The sequence below is a fragment of the Triticum aestivum genome, chromosome 3A, assembly GCF_018294505.1.
Source record: "Triticum aestivum cultivar Chinese Spring chromosome 3A, IWGSC CS RefSeq v2.1, whole genome shotgun sequence".
Taxonomy (NCBI): Eukaryota; Viridiplantae; Streptophyta; class Magnoliopsida; order Poales; family Poaceae; genus Triticum; species Triticum aestivum.
The window spans coordinates 122,095,916-122,105,014 of record NC_057800.1 but is presented as its reverse complement, the minus strand read 5'-3'; positions in this window follow the sequence as shown (position 1 = coordinate 122,105,014).

The window sequence follows — 9,099 nt, the reverse complement described above, 5'->3', positions numbered from 1 at the left end:
AGATCATGGACTCCACTGCCAGGAGTGACCTGCTGTCATTCCTCGACGCCTACTCAGGATACAACCAGATCTTCATGATGAAGGAAGACGAAGAGAAAACTGTGTTCATCACCCCATGTGGTATGTACTGTTTCGTATGGATGCCTTTTGGGTTGAAGAGCGCGGGTTCGACATTTGCCTGAGCGGTCCAAATTGGTTTTGAGCCCCAGCTGCATAGAAATATGGAAGCCTACATGGATGATATAGTAGTCAAAACCAAAGACAAGGCCACGCTCGTGCAAGATCTAGACGAAACATTTGCCAATCTACGCAAGATCAACCTCAAGCTCAACCAGAGAAGTGTGTGTTGGGAATTCCATCTGGCAAACTTCTCGGGTTCTTTGTGTCTCAACGTGGAATCGAAGCAAATCCGGACAAGATCAAAGCAATTGAGTAGATTGAGGTGCCAAGACGAGTCAAAGATGTTTGAAGGCTTGCCAGTTGTGTCGCTGCTCTAAGTAGGTTCATCTCCAAATCTGTTGAGCGCGCCCTCCCCTTCTTCAAAGTTTTGAAGAAGGCGAGTCCAATGAAATGGACTCCGGAGGCAGAGGCGGCGCTGCAAGATGTGAAGAGGTACCTCTATTCCACGCCAATACTAGTCGCACCTAAACCGCAAGAGCCGTTGCTGCTATACCTAGCGGCAACAAATCAAGTGGTTAGTGCTGTGGCACAGAGGGAATTTGAGGAAGAAGCAGCGGTAGCAGCAGAGCCTTCGGATGATGGGCCGAAGCTCTCCCCGGCAGGGCCTGATGCCGGAAAGACGGAGCCCGCGCAAGCGGGCGAAGTCGAATAGAAGAAGAAGGTGGTGCAACACCCGATTTATTTTGTAAGTTCCCTCTTGAAGGGGGCTAGATCAAGGTATTCTGGCATATAGAAGCTACTTTTCGGCCTTCTTATGGCCTCGAGAAAGCCGCGTCACTACTTCCAAGCACATGAGATCACCGTCGTCACCTGCCTCCCTTTGCAACAAATCTTGCACCATCCGGATACCACTGGGAGGATTGTGGAGTGGGTGTTGGAACTGTCAAGCTTCGACTTCAAATTTGAAAGCACTTCAACAATCAAGAGCCGAGCCTTGGCAGAGTTCATAGCGGAATGGACCTCAATGCCAGACGAAGAAGTTAGAGAGACCACCCTTCCCGGCAAGGAGACGAGCCGTGATTGGGTCATGTACTTTGACGGAGCCTTCTCGCTGCAAGGTGTTGGTGCCGGCGTGCTGCCCGTCGCACCCACCGGAGAGCTCCTCAACTACATAGTCCAGATGCACTTTCTCGGGAAAAGTCAATGAACAACACGACGGAGTACGAGGGATTACTTGCCGGTCTCAGGATCGCGGGAGACCTCGAAATCAGGAAGCTCATCATCAGAGGTGATTCACAGCTCGTCGTTAAGCAAGTCAACAAGGATTACCATAGCCCATTGATGGAGGCCTATGTGGATGAGGTGAGGAAGTTGGAGGAGCGTTTTGACGATCTAAAAGTAGAGCATGTTCCCCGAGCGGAGAACATCATTGCCAATGACTTGTCAAAACGCGCTGCCCTCAAGTTGACTGTGGAACCAGGTACCTTTGTGCTTCAATTTAACCAGCCATCCATTGAGCCATTAGCAGGATGATAACCCACAAGTATAGGGGATCGCAATAGTTTTCAAGGGTAGAGTATTCAACCCAAATTTATTGATTCAACACAAGGGGAGCCAAAGTATATTCTCAAGTATTAACAGTTGAGTTTTCAATTCAACCGCACCTGAAAGACTTAATATCTACAGCAAAGTATTTAGTAGCAAAGTAATATGGAAGTAACGGTAACGGTGGAAAAAGTAACAGTAGTAGTTTTGTAGTGATTGTAACAGTGGCAACGGAAAAGTAACTAAGCAAAGATCAATATGTTAGAAGCTCGTAGGCAATGGATCAGTGATGGATAATTATGTCGGATGCGATTCCTCATGCAACAGTTATAACATAGGGTGACACAGAACTAGCTCCAGTTCATCAATGTAACGTCGGCATGTATTTCGAATATAGTCATACATGCTTATGGAAAAGAACTTGCATGACATCTTTTGTCCTACCCTCCTGTGGCAGCAGGGTCCTATTGGAAACTAAGGGATATTAAGGCCACCTTTTAATAGAGTACCGGACCAAAGCATTAACACTTAGTGAATACATGAACTCCTCAAACTACAGTCATCACCGGGAGTGGTCCCGATTATTGTCACTTTGGGGTTACCGGATCATAACACATAGTAGGTGACTATTGACTTGCAGAATACGATCAAGAACTCACATATATTCATGAAAACATAATAGGTTCAGATCTGAAATCATGGCACTCGGTCCCTAGTGACAAGCATTAAGCATAGCAAAGTCATAGCAACATCAATCTCAAAACATAGTGGATATTAGGGATCAAACCCTAACAAAACTAACTCGATTACATGATAAATTTCATCCAAACCATCACCGTCCAGCAAGCCTACGATGGAATTGCTCATGCAAGGCAGTGAGCATCATGAAATTGGTGATGGAGGAAGGTTGATGATGACGATGGCGACGGATTCCCCTCTCCGGAGCCCCGAACAGACTCCATATCAGCCCTCTTGAGAGATTTTAGGGCTTGGTGATGACCCACAAGTATAGGGGATCTATCATAGTCCTTTCGATAAGTAAGAGTGTCGAACCCAACGAGGAGCAGAAGGAAATGATAAGCAGTTTTCAGTAAGGTATTCTCTGCAGGCACTGAAATTATCGGTAACAGATAGTTTTGTGATAAGGTAATTTGTAACAGGTGATAATCCCCTAGTGCAGGGAATCATCGTAGCAATTTCCAAAGGCGGAAGTGATAAGTATGGAGCGTCGAACCCACAAGGATCTAAAGGTAAGATCAATATTCTCTCAAGCCCTATCTTCCACTGATATGTCTCTACGTACACCGAACGTTTGCTTCCAACTAGAAACGAGAAATAGACCTATGTTGTGGGTATGAAGTGGATAACTTTGTATGATATCGGAGAGCTAAAATATGAAAGTAGGTGCTATTATCATAAAGTTAGAACATATTACTAAGTATTATAAATAGCGAGTGTGGAGTAATGGTGGATCGGTGTGCGGAATTGTCCTAGGCAATTGTTAACAAGACCGGTAATCACTATTGCAGTTTCATATCAGGGAGAGGCATAAGCTAACATACTTTCTCTACTTGAATCACATGCACATATGATTGGAACTCTAGCAAGCATCCGCAACTACTAAAGATCATTAAGGTAAAACCCAACCATAGCATTAAAGCATCAAGTCCTCTTTATTCCCATACGCAACAACCCCCTTACTCGGGTTTGTGTTTCAGTCACTCACCAACCCACTATAAGCGAATCATGAACGTATTGCAACACCCTAAAGCGGGAATCCCTCATGCTTGCGCGACACAGAGGGAACCATATGACAGCACCAAAGTAAAACATAAAACTCATACTAATCTAGATCATCAATCAACCCAAAGACAAAGGATATCTACTCAAAACATCATAGGATGGCAACACATCATTGGATCATAATATGTGGCATAAAGCACCATGTTCTAGTAGGGATTATAGCGGGGTGCGGGAGAGTGAACCGCGTAAAAGAGATGAGGGTGGTGATGATGATGGTGATGCTGATGAAGACGATCACCGCGGCAAGGATTCTTCTCTCGATGGCACTCCGGTGCCACCAAGAGAGAGGAGGAGAGGTTCTCCCCCTTGTGCTTCCTCCTGCATGGCCTCCCCCTGGATGGGGAGAGGTTCCCTCTCTGGTCCTTGGCCTTCATGGTGATGATGGCCCCTCCGGCATCCTCCTCCATGCCCTCCGGTGATGATGGCCCCCTCCGGCAGGGTGCCGGAGAGGGCCTAGATTGGTTTTCGGTGGCTATGGAGGCTTCTGGCGGTGGAACTCCCGATCTAGGTTGATTTTCGGAGGTTTCTGTATTTACAGGAGAAGTCGGCATTGATTTCATGTCAGGGGGCCCTCGGGGAGTCCACGAGGCAGGGGGCGCGCCCCCACCCTCATGGGGCCCCCGTGACTCCCCTCCGGTAGTTTTCATTCTTGTTTTTTTCATATTTTCCAGAAAAAATCTCCGTTGATTTTCATCGCATTCCAAGAACTTTTATTTCTGCACAAAAACAACACCACGGTAGTTCTGCTGAAAACAACGTCAGTCCGGGTTAGTTCTAATCAAATCATACCAAAATCATATAAAAATATTGTAAACATGTCATGAATACTTTATAAATTATAGATACGTTGGAGACGTATCAGCATCCCCAAGCTTAAGTCCTGCTCGTCCTCGAGTAGGTAAATTATAAAAGAAATAATTTATGAGGTGTGAATGCTAGCAAGTGCACGAGTTTGATCAATGATAGTTCCAATCACTTTTTCTAGCATCATTGTATACAATAACAGTAGCTCATTTTCATAAAAACCTTTCATGATCAAGTAACAAACTATTCACATGATAAAGTATAGATCATAAACTTTCTTGAAACTAACAAACTATATTCTCTGTCATCAAACAATTGCAATTCATCTTATTTTCAGGAAGAATCTATGTCAGAGCTTTGATTTAGCAAACTCCATATACTCAAAAATCATTTAATCTTTCATAATTGCTAACACTCACGTGATATTTATGGGTTCAAAGTTTTAGTCGGACACAGAGAAAGATAGGGGCTTATAGATTCGCCTCCCATCCTTTTACCTCAAGGGTAATGTCAACAATAATAGTTCATGATAACTTACATCCAATTGGATATATATATATATATATATATATATATATATATATATATATATATATATATATATATATATATTAGGATCTTTCCAACACGATGTGCTTGCGAAAGGATAAAATGTAAAAAGGAAAGGTGAAGATCACCATGACTCTTGCATAAGGGTAGAAGATAAAAGTAAAAGATAGGCCCTTCGCAGAGGGAAGCAGAGGTTGTCATGCGCTTTTATGGTTGGATGCACAAAAGCTTGATGCAAAAGAACGTCACTTTATATTACCACTTGTGATATGGACCTTTATTATGCAGTCTGTCGCTTTTATTTCTTCCACATCACAAGATCGTATAATGCTTATTTTCTCCACATTAATAGATCATACATATTTAGAGGGCTATTTTTATTGCATGCACCGATGACAACTTACTTGAAGGATCTTACTCAATCCATAGGTAGGTATGGTGGAATCTCATGGCAAAACTGTTTTTACGGAATGTTTGGAAGCACAAGTAGTATCTCTACTTGGTGCAAATAATTTGGCTAGCATGAGGGGGGAAAGAAAGCTCAACATGTTGGATGATCCAATACAATATACTTTATTTTGGACATAAGAAAACATAACCCAATATGTTGTCTTCCTTGTCCGACATCAACCTTTTAGCATGTCATATTTTAATGAGTGCTCACAATTACAAAAGATGTCCAAGATAGTATATTTATATGTGAAATCTCTCTTCCTTAAATATTCTTTCATGAATTGTTCAAGTGACCAATTCTACGTTTGCTAACTTTCAATAAGTTTACTACCTATACTTATTCTATGTGAAGTCATTATTCCCCATGGTATAAGCATATGAAACATATATAAATTCAGATTTATGATATTCAATTATTCAACCATTTACTCATATGATATACGTGAAGCACGTGAGTAAATGACAAACTTCTCCAAAAGATAACAGTGAAGGACATTGAGTAGTTAAATGATTAACTAGCCATGGGAGGATTCTTCTTTCATTTAATAATTCAGATCCAATGATTTTATTCAAACAGCAAGTACAATTGAAAATACGCTCCAAGCAAAACACATATTATGTGACGAATAAAAATATAGCTCCGAATAAGGTATACCGATAGTTTTGAAGACGAAAGAGGGGATGCCTTCCGGGGCATCTCCAAGCTTAGGCGCTTGAGTCTTACTTGAATATTATCGTGGGGTGCCTTGGGCATCCCCAAGCTTAGGGTATTTCCACTCCTTATTCTCCTCATATCGATATCTCACCCAAAACTTGAAAACTTCAATCACACAAAACTTAACGGAACTTCGTGAGATAGGTTAGTATGATAAAGAGCAAACCATTCACTTTGGTACTGTCAAAGACAAGGTTCATAATTTTCCTCACACAATGCCTACTGTACCATATCATTTCTACAATTTATATTGAGAAATATAAGCCATAGAAACTAGAAAACAAGCAAACTATGCAATGAAAACAGAATCTGTCAGAAACAGAACAGTCTGTAATGATCTGAACATCAACCATACTTTTGATACTCAGAAAATTATGAAATAAATTGGTGGACGTGAGTAATTTGTCTGTTGATCTTATGCAAAAAGAATCAGCACCGAAGCACTCTTATGTAAAGAATGGCAGCTAATCTCGTGAGCGCAAAGTTTCTGTTTTTTACAGCAAGATCACATTAACTTTCACCCGAGTCTTCCCAAAGGTCTTAGGCACTTTATTGAAACAAAAGCTATAATACATGATTAATACAGTAGCTTAATAACAATAACACACAAAAACAGTAAGGTTAAATATTGGGCTGTCTCCCAACAAGCGCTTTTCTTTAATGCCTTTTAACTAGGCATGATGATTTCAATGATGCTCACATAAAAGATAAGAATTGAAACATAAAGAGAGCATCATGAAGAATCTGACTAGCATATTTAAATCTAACCCACTTCCTATGCCTAGGGATTTTGTGAGCACATAATTTATAGGAACAAGAATCAACTAGCATAGGAAGGCAAAACAAGTATAACTTCAAAACTTTAAGCACATAAAGAGGAAACTTGATATTATTGCAACTCCTACAAGCATATATTCCTCCCTCATAATAATTTTCAGTAGCATCATGAATGAATTCAACAACATAACCATCACATAAAGCATTCTTTTCATGATCTACAATCATATACATTTTTCTACTCTCCACATAAGCAAAATTCTTCTCATTCGGAATAGCGGGATCACTAGTTCCTAAAGTTGACACTCTTCCAAACCCTCTTTAGAAGATAGTATTATTCACACTCCAAAATATATAAGTTAAGTTCATGGGGCATTCTACAATTAATATAAACTAACCAATATCCAAGCTCAAAATGTATAAGTGAAGCACACGAAGCATTTTATAAAACCGTACACAAACGATTTACGTGAAGCTCAAAGAGGAATTCTATAAGATCATACTTAAAAGATATAAGTGAAGCACATGAAGTATTCTATAAATTGATGAAGGGATATCTCATACTAGCATGGTTCTTAAAGAAAAATAAAAAAACAAAGGACACAAATCATGTGAACAAAACAAAAACCGAGGTATATCGATAATTGTTGAAGAAGAAAGATGGGATGCCAACCGGGGTGTCCCCAAGCGTAGATGCTTGAGTATCCTTAGAATATTTACTTGGGGTGCCTTGGGCATCCCCAAGCTTGAGCTCTTGACTCTCTTTATTCTTCTCACATCGGTAACTCCTCGTTCTTCGAACACTTCATCCACACAAAACTTTAACAAAACTTTGTGAGATCCGTTAGTATAATAAAGTAAATCACTACCTTTAGGTACTGTTTAAAACTCATTCCAATTTCATATTAGAACTATATCTACTGTATTCCAACTTCTCTATGGTTCATACCCTCCGATACTAGCCATAGATGCATCAAAATAAGCAAACAACACACGAAAAACAGAATCTGTCTAAAACAGGACAGTATGTAGTAATCTGGAGGTTTAGTAAATTTCTGTAACTCCAAAAATTATGAAATACATTTGAAAATTTGAAAAATTTGTACATAAGTAATGTGCAAAAAGTTTCAGACCCATTTGACTTTCTAGTAAAAAATGTAAAATCACGCGCTACAGCCAAAGTTTCTGTTTTTTGTTCTGCACATAGTAAACAAGCAATCTAATCCTCCTAAAACCAAAGCTTGGCACATTATTTTTATAATACAATGGATATATATATATATATATATATATATATATATATAATGGGATAATTATTTACAGAGAAACTTACATGACAAATTCTACATTGTTTCCGTGAGCATGAACACGAGTGCTCAAGGTTGACCCTCACTTCTTCAATGCATAACTTTCCAATCACTTCTCTTTTTGAAAAACATTTTAGGCATGAGAGGCAAGTAATTTTTCTGTATTTTCATTCTTTAATTTTTTTGTATGTTTCAACAACAACTAAACAGAAACAAAAAAGGAAAAACAAAATCTACTTAGTGAAGAAAGCAAACAAGCACACACGAGAATATCAACCCCACGCTATTGCTCCCCGACAACGGCGCCGGAAAAGAGCTTGATAATCCCCAAGTGCAGGGAATAATTGTAGCAATTTCCAAAGGTGGAAGTGGTAAGTATGGAGTGTCGAACCCACAAGGAGCTAAAGGTAAGATCAATACTCTCACAAGCCCTATCTGCCACTGATATGACTCTACGTACACCGAACGTTTGCTTCCAACTAGAAACGAGAAATAAAACTAGGTTGTGGGTTTGAAGTGGATAACTTTGTATGATAACAGAGAGCTAAAATATGAAACTAGGTGCTGTTATCATAAAGTTAGAATATATAACTACGTATTATAAATAGCGAGTGGGGAATAATGGTGGATCGGTGTGCGGAATTGTCCTAGGCAATTGTTAACAAGACCGGTAATCACTATTGCAGTTTCATATGAGGGCGAGGCATAAGCTAACATACTTTCTCTACTTGGATCATATGCACTTATGATTGGAAAATAAATGAACATTTTTTAAGGGCATTACATTGAGAAAAACATAATTTGTCTAAAAAATGAAGGGTGGAAAATGCACAAAAAATTGGTGCGGCTGGGGACTCGAACCCAGGACCGCGTTGGTTTGTGGTGTTTAGGGTTGCGCTGGTAACCGCTAGGACAAATGGCAAGACTTTGACATGGGTAGGGAAGGAAGGTATACATAGTGAGACTGTGATTTTTTTTTTAAAAAATAGTTAGACCGTGAATGTTTGCACACGCGTGAGAGTGGTT